Genomic DNA, 12375 nt, shown 5'->3' with positions numbered 1-12375 from the left:
CTCCGATATTGACAATCACCCTTAATTAGCATTTTTCCTAAATAAATCCAAGGAAATTCACGGTGAAAACATGGGAATAGTCTGATCCCACCCTCTATAGACGCACCCATGACACCGGAACCAGTTATCCTCCAAAAGGGATTGCCTCACTTCCACCCTTTCAGTGTTTTATCTCTTCCCGCGTTTTTGAATTGCCCTGGAGCTGAGATGAGATTTGACATCCCAACGTGCAGGAACGAGAATCCTTTACTATCATAGATCATTCCATGTCCGGAGAATATCAGAGTCAAAGTACCGGCCTCTGAAAGAACGGAAAGATTTCTAAACTGTCTCTGCCCAGTCGGCCATTTCACCCTTCATTTTCCACTGAATCCGCGGCCCAAGGAATATCTAAAGATTCCGAAAGCTCGAGTCTGGGATTTCTGTTTTGCTTGTTGACAGTTTTCCCACTTGACAATTGGTAACATTTTCCCAGAACCTTTTCACAATCCTCTGTTTTGCGCCATGTACAGAGATTCACGACCCTGGGAATATATTGTTTGGAGCAAAGAAGATTAATGTGAAATTTCTTGGGGACGTTTATAATGATGTGGGAGAAAGAGCTGTGGATGGGTGGATTAATGGTCAGGAGGAACTGCTGCGTCTGACCAGGGTAATTGACCAGAGAACGAGGAGTGAAGACGTTTAATGGAAAAAGACGACTTGTTTCAAATAAACTCAGTGAAACCTACATATATCCTATGCGTATTTTTTGTCATCTGTGGATAGAGGAACAGGTCCGTTTTGAGTCAGGTCCGTTTCTTGTTCAGATCGCAAGTTTTCTGCATCTCAAGAAAAGACCTGAGAACATATCGAGTTGTTTCGGCGGGTTTTCTGGAGTTGCAGCGATAACTCTTCCAACAAGAAAACATTTAAAATCAACTGTGAGGGAAACATGCTCGGTATTGATGAAAGATAGAATGAATATAAAGGATCCCTTTTCATGAGCAGAGAGATTAATAACACGGCAATGTTCGAGGAATAAAGATGCACTTCTATCGCGCCTTTCAGCTCTACTTGAATCACAGGCACTGAAGCACCTATGAAGCAGATGTGTCATTGTCAATAATAATGTGCTAATCAGGGCAGATTGTTCAAACAGAGGTCAAAAAAGAAAACTCAGAACTGGCACTGGAAGTGCCAGTGAGATTATGTTTTACTTTAAAAGAATTGTCCTGCTCTTGTTTATATCCAGAATTTTGCAGGACCAGTCATCCCAATCTCAGAGAAAGGCGTTACCCTCTTAAGAAACAAATGAGGAGGATGTTCTCACATTCAGTATGTAGCAAGTATGTGGAAGTATTTGCAGCCAAGGCCTGTCAAGACTGGGTATGTTCAAGGCTTCAATTATCTCTCTGTTAATATCATGCAGCAAGTGGCAATGTAAAATGTGTCCACATTTGCTGACAATGCACACGAGTGGGAGCGCATGTTATGATAAGATCATGGCAATATGCATAGGCATATAGATAGGTTGGGTGAGTGGGGACAAACTATTCAGGTGCAGTTTCATGTGTGTATTTTTAGGTCATGCACTTTGGTCGGAAGAGTCAAAAGACAGATTACTGTTAAAATCGAGATAAAGTAGAAGAAACATGTGACGCAGAAGAATATTATACACGGCACAAAGTTTAGTATCATATTCTTTCCCTGACAAAAAGGATGGCTTCCTTTCCGAATGCTGACAATGAAAAAGATTGTTTCCCAGGAAAGAAAAATAACTGAAACTAATAGCCTAATCGGAAATTTAGAAAAGACTTAGATCGTTCCAATGGACGACATTGATGTATATGGCTCGCTAACATTTGTTTACAATGGGGCTTGGAGTGGGAGTTAGGGGACCTGGGGAGTGGAAGTCAGGTTATCCATGATTACTGTCATCGTTCATCTGTCTACGTCATTTTGAACGTTTAATTTCGCATTTTGGTTCCTGTGAGTGCCCTTGTAAACTGTACCCGCTGGTGATTATTTCCCTGGTTGCTCTTCATCACGACTCGAAAGAATTCAAAATTCTGTTCTCCTTGATTTCGGTAATCTCTAATCAAATGTCATCAGTACCTCGATACTTTCCAAGCCTGTCTTCCTTCTTGCAATATCAGTTGATCCGTCACTGCGTTACTGTTGACCAAATCAAGAACAAATCAAACCGCATCAATAGCATCTCGGTTCTGAACGCAGATAACTGCAGCCACTGCCCAGAGCACTGCCAACTGTAGGATCACAGAAGCACACATTGTACAGCCAGGAAACTCAAAACAACAGAAACACCCTTTTGGGCTGCGGACCTGGTTGTGTTTCTCAATCAGCAATCGAATTTTACATTGGTAATATCAACAGTTCCCTCACACAAGGAACTAACTAATGCTGCAGACAGAGGATAAAGTGTGGACTGTAGATACTGGAGATCAGAGTCAAGAGTGCGGTACTGGAAAACTTAGCAGATCAGGCAGCATCTGAGGAGTAGCAGAATCGACGTTTTGGCCGAATGTCTGATAAAGTATTTATGTCAGAAACATCCATTCTCCTGCTTCTTGGATGCTGCATAACCTGCTGTACTTTTCCAGCAACACATTCTCCATTGCTGCAGACTATCACACAATCCGAGATTCCAGGCACGGAATCAGCGACACTCAGTGTAATGAGTCAACCTACTGCGGACACCTGGCAGTGGTGTTTCATGTCAAATTGATCTTCAAGAATGTGTATCGTGAGTTGTCCGTCCTGTATAATGTTTCCTGCAGTCCCGATATGCAATATTTTTTTTCCAAATTTGTCTTGCCTATGATGGGTAATTGGTCCATTTTTTGGTGAGTTGTTGTCAAATATGTCTTTCGGTTTATGCTGTCTCATAACTCTGAGTGGTCAGAGGAGTCTGACTGTATGTGCCGAGACATACTTTGACGTATAATTTAGAAAGCTTGGTTGGTTGGGTAATGGTATGTCCTCCCGGCGTTGGTTTTACAATGAATATGCGGGAATATCGATTGTTGCAAAATATTTCTGGAAGATCCACTAAACAACACAATCAGCTGTCCCGAGTAGCAATACACAGCGATGACGAGGACAACAAATTCGACTGTGACAACACAAATACATTGGGGCCAGCTAAACAGAGTGAAGCCAGAGAATATCTAGAATGACTAGACTCAACCAATGACTCCATCAAAAAACAGTTGATCTGGACCCAACATACTGGGACATGCAAAGGACGACAAGAACCAGCAACTGAAAGCTGTGGGAAGGAAATCAAACCAATTTGAAACACTTCAGGATAGCAGCGCTTCACACGAGTTTCATCTGCCTTGAGGATATCACTGAGAAAGGGAAGGAAACGGCTGCAAACCAACTTCCCAAAACCACCAAACATCCCCACAAAATCTGCACCCTTCATTAGAACTGCAGATTTTTAAACAAACCTTGAAACCCTGAAACAGTCAGAGCCACCCCAGCGGGAAAATAAACCCTGGTCTCCCACGTGACAACTGAGGTTACCAACCACACGGTGTATGTCAGAGCTAACTGAGCCTGCAAGCTACTTGTGCATGCTCTTGTCAATAACACCTGCTTGATTATCCTCATCCTATTTTCCATCATTTAACGTTGTATGTCTTTAGCATTACAAATTCACAGTTACATATCTCTAAAAATTGTGACACTTTCTGCCGCTCTGACACATACAAACAGTGATGTCCAGATTCCATCCACTCCCCAGCTGATAAGGTTTTCTATGTACAGCTACTCGAACATTTATGACTCTTATCTTAACTCTATGGCTTCTGTTTGATTGATCCCTCCATCATAGGGAATGTTTTCGTTGAGTGTACCCAACCCATTCCACTGATTATTTCGTACATCTCAATACTGTCTCCTCTCAACCTCTACAGCTCTCAGAAATACAAGGCCAGTCTAAATGAACTCTATCATAGCTGAAGTTCTTCAATCCAGACAATATATTGGCGAAACACTTCTGCACCGTTTCCCCAGCTGTGATATCGTATCTTTTATGTGAATTGCAGCATTGTACATAATACTCTAGTGAGAGACGAATAAAGACTTGAAATAAATGTGGGGAATTCATAAACATTGTTCTTTTCCAATAAAGTCTCTTTCCTTCGAAATTGTTCTGTGTCATTTCATGAACCCAGTGCTCCAATGAACTCTGGTCCATGCAAATCAAACACTGTACATGATGATTGATAACCAACCACATTATCTGATTGCATAACGTGGCTTAAAGGTCCTCATGGTGGTATATGGGCATGTTCGCCGAACAAGAGTGACAACTCCAACACTAACCTACCGGTGCCAATGTGAAAGTGAATGTTAATTTGTGCAATGCCCCAGAGACATGGGAGGAGGGATGGAAAGGAAGAATAGTGATTGTGAAATGGAGAAAATTCTCCGTTATTCGATGCAAATAAATCATCACCTTAGAGAGTATTTTCACATTAAAACTGATCGTTTCCTTTCTGCATTTGTTTTGCAAGGTTTATGTGAAGTAACATGGAATAAATGCGCATTACCGATACTCGGATCTGAATGGAGGTTGCTTCGGCCACAATGCAGAGGACGAACCATTTTAAGATCACATGAAAAACCCAACAGTAAAAGCAATAAATGCAATGGCTGAGATTGGCGAGGAACAGCACTCCATGCACAAGAGGACAATGAACTGAGATTGGAATGAATCGTCATCTTCGTTGCCCTCATTGGCTGTGGAGATTCCATCATTGAGAATGTTGAAGACTGAGTTCAATAGATTTCTAGCAAAGATGAAATGTACAGGCGATAGTACACAAATTGTTGAAATGTGAGTCTCAAAAACAACGAAGTTTCACATCCTTGCCATATCAGTGCAGCGGGACAACGTAGTAACAAATGTTGAACACTCACAACTCACCGGTTCCCATGTCTAGAATCAGAGAAATTCAGTGGCGCTGTGGCGAAGATCCGATCGGAAATTGGGAGTGGAATGAACGCATGGATCTCTTCTCCATCTGCAAGTGACAAAGTCCGTGAGCATCCATTCCTTCTATGAAGGCAGAGAGGCGCGTGGAACGCCCAGGCTGGGAGCTCCAAACTCGGCTGGAGCAACTTCTGTTGACATGGAATAGGGAGCATTGGGAGAAGAGGCTGGGAGAGTAACCTCATCTGGATACAGTTCAATTGACATGGTGCAGGAAACATTGGGTTGATGGAAAGTACCCTGAGCCATTTCAATCTGAACTGAAATAGTTTTCGGCAGCATACATTTTTGTGGATTGAGGGAGGATCTTCCCCAGGGAATTGTCAAATTGAAAATAAACATTTTGCAAAGACTCAGCTCGTGTGGGAGTATCTGTGTATCATGAAATGGACGAAATATCATTGCACTCTGACATTTCTCATATTCTGACACTGCAGTCGACTAATTTTCTGGAAGGATATTTTTAAAATTTTTTGTGTGTTATTCAATTTCCTGCAAGCTTGTTCTGGTCTGGTCATTGATATAAAATAAGCAACCAGAAATTAGCATGAAGTTAGGATTCGGTTCGAGGTCCCGTCGAATTACGGAAGAACAATGGGAGAGTAGAGGTGAAATTTATCCGAACAGCAGTGATCAAATTGAGTGGGTGGGCAGACAAAGGATGAAAGGAAGCTTCATGGGGATAAATGTGTTTTCTTCCACAATGAAATGTATCGCGTAACAAAGTGGTGACAATTGAAGTCAAGCATCGTGGGTGATAATATTTGCTGGTTTTGTGAATGTTTCACCTGCACTGACAGGAATGGAGTGTTTAAGTCCTTCTAAACAGAGTGAGACAGGGAGAATGTAAACACAGCAAGCTCCAACAAAACAGATATATTTCTTCTTTTCTGAACTTCAGTCCCGGACTAAGATGATCTTTGTAAAATTATTTTACACCATGTCATGGGAGAATTTACAGATTAGAACACGGAAACCAAATTATATATCAAGATTAAATCATACCACTTTATTCGCTAAGACAAAAGCAACATGGAAGTTTACCTTCTGACTCGCAGTAATTCTTGCACAATATCATAAATTTTTTTCCCATTAAACTGGAACAGCTGTTCTTCCTCTAACGTCCTAAACATATTAAAACATTGGTATTTTGAACAAATCACACCTGAGTCGTTTTTGATCTCTGTGGAACAAATTCAACTTCTCCACACTGAACTTAGATATAGTATTCCGCATTTCTTTGACTGTTCTGATAAATCTCCTTTTCGATTTCTCCACAGACATTCACATTCTTTGTCGAGATCACCTGTTTGCGCAATCCCAAATGCTGTGTATTCATATGGGTGATGTCATCACAAACAGGCAATTGCTCAGTACAATCACCCTGATTCCTGGGTATTTCCTCAAGTGTGAACGTTTGCTTTGACCACAGTGCTTCTGATTTCGTTCGAGTTGCCGGGTCCAGCATTTAATTAGCAAGAGGAAATCAAATAAAGTACTTCAGTAGTTTTTACTAATAATCTACTGTTACAATCTGACACAACCTTTTGTTCTGTCCACTCTACTACCAATCTTGATCTCAGCTGCATACTCACTGACCATGTTTTATACATTTATATCTAAATCATTTGTATGAATGAAAACGAAATTGGGCTCAGTATTGAACCCTGTGGAACACAGCTGGTAACGGTCCTCCAGTCAGAACACTACCTTCCACCACCGTTCATGCCTTCTACCATTAAACTAATTTTATCTCGAATTGTAAATATTAAGTTAAATCCATGTTAAAATTTAATAAACCTTGTGGAACCTTTTAAAAGGATTTATTAAATTCCAACTGAACAATGCCTAACACTTAGTCCTTATCACTATTCTTTGTTACGTCCTCAAATAACCCAACCATGTTAGTGAGAAATACATTTCCTCGCACAAAACCAAACTGATTAGCCCTATTCCGTACTCGTCTCTCAAAATACTTATAAATCTGATTGCCCAGAATTGCTTCCAACAACTTACCCACGACCTTAGCAAGCCTCACAGGTATATCATTTTCGTTTTCTCCATTCATCCCTTCCTCAACAAAACTACACACTATTTATTGGGCACATCACTCGCAGTAATAGATGTTGCAAAATATTTCTACCAAGTGCTCAACTGTTTATTTCCCTTTTTCTCATAAAGCCCTTGCTGCCCGAGATCAGATCGCAGAGAAATATCCAACTTTATATTTTCCAAGTCTTCCGGAACTTCCTTTTTTCAATCTGAACTACTTTCAAAACATCAATGTTTGTAGCCTCCATTTCGTTCACTAATATGAAATGAACATTTAGTATCTCTCCCTTCTGCTGAGGTGCAAGACAAATATTAGCTCTTGCATCATTCTGAGTTCCGATTTGTTCTCTAGCTCTGAACGTACTTATAAAATATCTTTACTTTATCCTTAGATTTATGTGGTAAAGCTATCTAATATGCTCGCTTTGCCTTCATGATTTCCTTTGAAGAATGCCCCTCTACTCCTCATATTGTTCAAGAGATTGACTTGAGATTGCATGTTTACATGGAAACTGTGATTTTAAAAAAAAATAATTTCTTAGACGACAAGTCCTTCATCCCTGCGATCAACGTTGTTCTAATAGAATCCTGACAATGTGCGAAAAGGCAAATCAGCTCAAGATGAACCCATGAAACATACGAAGATCATTGCACATAAGCTCACACCTCTATCTGATTCGTGTAACTCTGCATTTCCCATGGCCAAATTACATCAACAACGTATTTTCCTTCAGTGGGGGAAACTCACGTAGACATGGAAAGAACGTGCAAACTGCAGAGAGTCGCCCGATCAAGAAATTGAACCAGCGTTGCTCAGGCTGGAAGACAGCAGTGCTACCACTGTGTCAGCCATTGAAAACTTCCTATCCACCACTCATAATAAATCTCCCCTGAGACATGAGGGCAAAAGCTATTCCAGATAATCCAAATGCTTCTGACGAGAGCCTCTTATCGCGTCAGTTGAAAACCTCTGCAGTTGGTTCTTAACTCGCCGACATTGCATTTACCCTCCGAACGGCCAATAGGACCTGCATGTTAAACATAAGAGAAACCTGAACTAGATCTCTCAAGTGTCTTTAACCGAGGGATCTCTGAAGTCTTTCCCCGTCACAAAATGTCCGATGCCTCTAATCATACCATTATGTTATGACTCTTTTCCACACAGTGTTCTAACTGCAACAATTTTTTATCCAAGCAATCAGCAGGTCCATGTCATTCTGCAGCCTGCCCACTTCCTCAAAACCATCTGTCCTTTCACCTGTTGTTGTATATTCTGCAAAATATCATCAAAACTCTCAGGTACTTTGACCCGATCAGTCACACATAACGGGAATAGTTGTGGTGCGAAAACTGACCATTGCTGAACCCACACGTCACGCGCTGCCATCCTGGAAAAGAACCCTTTCACCCAACTGTTTTCACCCGGTCAGCCAAAACTCAAGCCATGCCAGTACTTTGCCCCTGACACCATTGACCCTTATTTCGCAGATTCTGATACTGCACCTTGACAAACGCCAGCTGCGAATTCAAGCTGATCACATTCACAGAATATACTGTTGCTCACTTGCTCATGAGCTTCTCATAGGATTCTATTACATTTGTCCTTAAGAACCTGTGTTGATGCTTCAAGTACTACGGAATCGCATCCTTATATTGACCTCTCGTACGGTATTGAATACAAAATGGTTTTGTTTCACATTTATCTAAAATATTAAAACTTGTTTTTCAGTCCTGCATGTCACGAACAACAATGTCCAATCGCAGTTGAACACAGCGCTCTGAGCTCTCTCAGCAGGCTCGAGGAGTGAGTGAATTCCTTCCCCCAGTGGATGTCTCTGTGGTCTCAGCAGGGTCGATGAGTGAGCTAACTGTTTTTCTCAAATGAAGCATGAATATACGTTCTGCCCACTGCAAACTCGCTGGTGTACTGAGAGTTGAGATGATCGCCCGAACCGAGTCCCACCGTGAAAACAATTGAAGTGTCTCTCAACTTGTGAAAATGTCGATGGAACATCAGTCCTGCAGGGAATGGAGAGCACATCCCACACACCGGATATTTGATAGTCTCTCCACAATGTGAAGACGTTCATGATTAAATGATCCGAAGGAACTTGTATAGTGATTACCACAACCTCAGCATTTGAAGGGTCTCTTCTTTGTGAATACGTTGATGCCATGTAAGTCCCCAGGAGCTGGGCGGGAAGGTAAGTGATTAGTATTTGAGTGCGTGTGTTCTAGACCCCAGGTCCTACTCCTGTAGGGCCTCCCCTCCCACCCTCCTCCTCTAACCTAACTTTAAAGTCCACAGGTAAGTGACTCAGTGTTCTTGTTTTTTTTTGGAGAAAGTGTACAGTTATGGCAGCGCAGGCGGTGGTATGTTCCTCCTGCAGGATGTTTGAGGTAGGAGTGACCGCCGATACTCCTGCCGACTTCGTCTGCAGGAAATGAAGTCAGATCCTGATCCTCACCGAACGAGTTAGGGAACTGGAACTGGAGTTGGATGAATTGAGGATTATTCGAGAGGCTGAGAGGGTGATTGATGGCAGCTACGGAGAACAGAGGTAGCTGGGTAACAGTTAGAGGTGGGAAGGGGAAGAAGCAGGCAGTGCAGTGTTCCCCTGTAGTCGTTCCCCTAAAAAATAAGTATACAGCTTTGGGAACTGCAGTGAAATGGTCTGTGGCTCTGAGACTCAGAAGGCAAAAGGGGAGAGGAGGAGAGCGCTCGTTATAGGGGACTCTCTAGTTAGAGGGACGGACAGGCGGTTCTGTGGACATGGGCGAGACTCACGGATGGTTTGTTGCCTGCCGGGTGCTAGGGTCCGAGACGTCTCAGACCGTGTATTCAGAATCCTTAAGGGGGAGGGTGTGCAGCCAGAAGTCGTGGTACACATTGGCACCAACGTTATAGTTAGGAAGAGGGGTGGAGAGGTCATTCAAGAGGTCAAGGAGTTAGGCTGGAAGCTAAAAGCCAGGACAGACAGAGTCGTCATCTCTGGGTTGTTGCCGGTGCCACGTGACAGTGAGGCAAAGAATAGGGAGAGAGTGCAGTTGAACACGTGGCTGCAAGGCTGGTGTAGGAGGGAGGACTTCAGATATTTGGATAATTGGACTGCATTCTGGGGAAGGTGGGACCTGTACAAACAGGACGGGTTGCACCTGAACCAGAAGGGCACCAATATGCTGGGTGGTAGGTTTGTTAGCACTCTTCGGCGGGGTTTAAACTAATTTGGCAGGGGGATGGGATCTGGACTTGTAGTCCAGCAAGTAAGCTAGCTGTGTGTCAGGATGCAAAAGACTGTAGGGAGGCTGTGGAGAAGGTAGCACTGACAGGGACTACTTGCGGACACAGAGACGGGCTCAAGTGCGTATACTTCAACGCAAGGAGTATCAGAAATAAGGTGGGTGAACTTAAGGCATGGATCGGTACCTGGGACTACGATGTTGTGGCCATCAAGGAAACGTGGATAGATGAGAGACAGGAATGGCTGTTGGAGGTTCCTGGTTACAGGTGTTTCAGTAAGATTAGGGAGGGTGGGAAAAAAGAAGGGGGGGGTGGCATTGCTAATTAGAAATAGTATAACGGATGCAGAAAGGAAGTTTGAGGGGGATCTGCCTTTGGAGGTAGTATGGGCTGAAGTCAGAAATAGGAAAGGTGCGGTCACCTTGTTGGGTGTTTACTATAGTCCCCCCAATAGCAGCAGAGATGTGGAGAAACAGATTGGGAAGCAGATTTTGGAAAGGTGCAGAAGCCACAGGGTCGTATTCATGGGCGACTTCAACTTCCCAAATATAGATTGGAAGCTCTTTAGATCAAGTAGATTGGATGGGGTGGTGTTTGTGCAGTGTGTCCAGGAAGCTTTTTTAACGCAGTGTGTAGATTGTCCAACCAGAGGGGAGGCCATTTTGGATTTGGTACTCGGGAATGAACCGGGACAAGTGGTGGGCTTTTTAGTGGGTGAACATTTTGGTGATGGCGACGACAATTCTGTGACTTTCACCTTGGTTATGGAGAGAGATAGGTGCGCACAACAAGGTAGATTTTATAATTGGGGGAAGGGAAATTACGATGCTGTAAGGCAGGATTTGAGGAGCATACGTTGGGAGCATAGGCTGTCAGGGAAGGATGTGGTGGAAATGTGGAACTTTTTCAAAGAGCAGATACGACGTGTCCATGAAATGTATGTACCTATCAGGCAGGAAAGAAATGGTCGTGTGAGGGAGCCTTGGTTGACGAGAGAGGTTGAATGTCTGATAAAGAGGAAGAAGGAGGCTTAAATAAGGTTGAGGAAAGAGCAGTGGAGGGATACAGGATAGCCAGAAGGGACCTGAAGAAAGGGAGTAGGAGAGCTAAGAGAGGGCATGAAAAATCCTTGGCGGATAGGATCAAGGATAACCCCAAGGCATTTTATGCGTATGTGAGAAACCTGAGAATGACGAGAACGAGGGTAGGTCCGATCAAGGACAGTAGTGGGAGACTGTGTATTGAGTCGGAAGAGATAGGAGAGGTCTTGAACAAGTACTTCTCTTCAGTATTTACGAATGAGAGGGACCGTATTGTACAAGAGGAGAGTGTGAAATGGACTGGTAGGCTAGAAAAGATACCTGTTAGGAAGGAAGATGTGTTGGACATTTTGAACAACCTGAGGATAGACAAGTCCCCTGGGCCTGACGGGATATATCCTAGGATTATGTGGGAAGCAAGAGAGGAAATTGCAGTACCGTTGGCAATGATCTTCTCGTCTTCACTGGCAACGGGGGTGGTACCAGGGGACTGGAGAGTAGCGAATGTTGTGCCCCTGTTCAAAAAAGAGAATAGGGATAACCCTGGGAATTACAGGCCTGTTAGTCTTACTTCTGTGACAGGCAAAGTAACGGAAAGGGTACTGAGGGATAGGATTTACGAGTATTTGGAAAGACACTGCTTGATTACGGACAGCCAGCACGGATTTGTGAAGGGTAGGTCTTGCCTTACAAGTCTTATTGAATTCTTCGAGGAGGTGACCAAGCACGTGGATGAGGCTAGAGCAGTGGATGTAGTGTACATGGATTTTAGTAAGGCATTTGATAAGGTTCCCCACGGTAGGCTTATGCAGAAAATCAGGAGGCATGGGATAGAGGGAAATTTGGCCAATTGGATAGATAACTGGCTAACCGGTCGAAGGCAGAGAGTGGTGGTAGATGGTAAATATTCAGCCTGGAGTCCAGTTACAAGTGGAGTTCCGCAGGGATCAGTTCTGGGTCCTCTGCTTTTTGTAATTTTTATTAATGACTTAGATGAGGGAGTCGAAGGGTGGGTCAGTAAATTTGCAGATGATACG

The sequence above is a fragment of the Chiloscyllium plagiosum genome, unplaced genomic scaffold (assembly GCF_037043375.1).
Source record: "Chiloscyllium plagiosum isolate Xiang-an unplaced genomic scaffold, Cpla_swu_hap1 HiC_scaffold_18, whole genome shotgun sequence".
NCBI lineage: Eukaryota > Metazoa > Chordata > Chondrichthyes > Orectolobiformes > Hemiscylliidae > Chiloscyllium > Chiloscyllium plagiosum.
The sequence above is the reverse complement of the archived record's forward strand: the minus strand, read 5'-3'. Positions refer to the sequence as shown.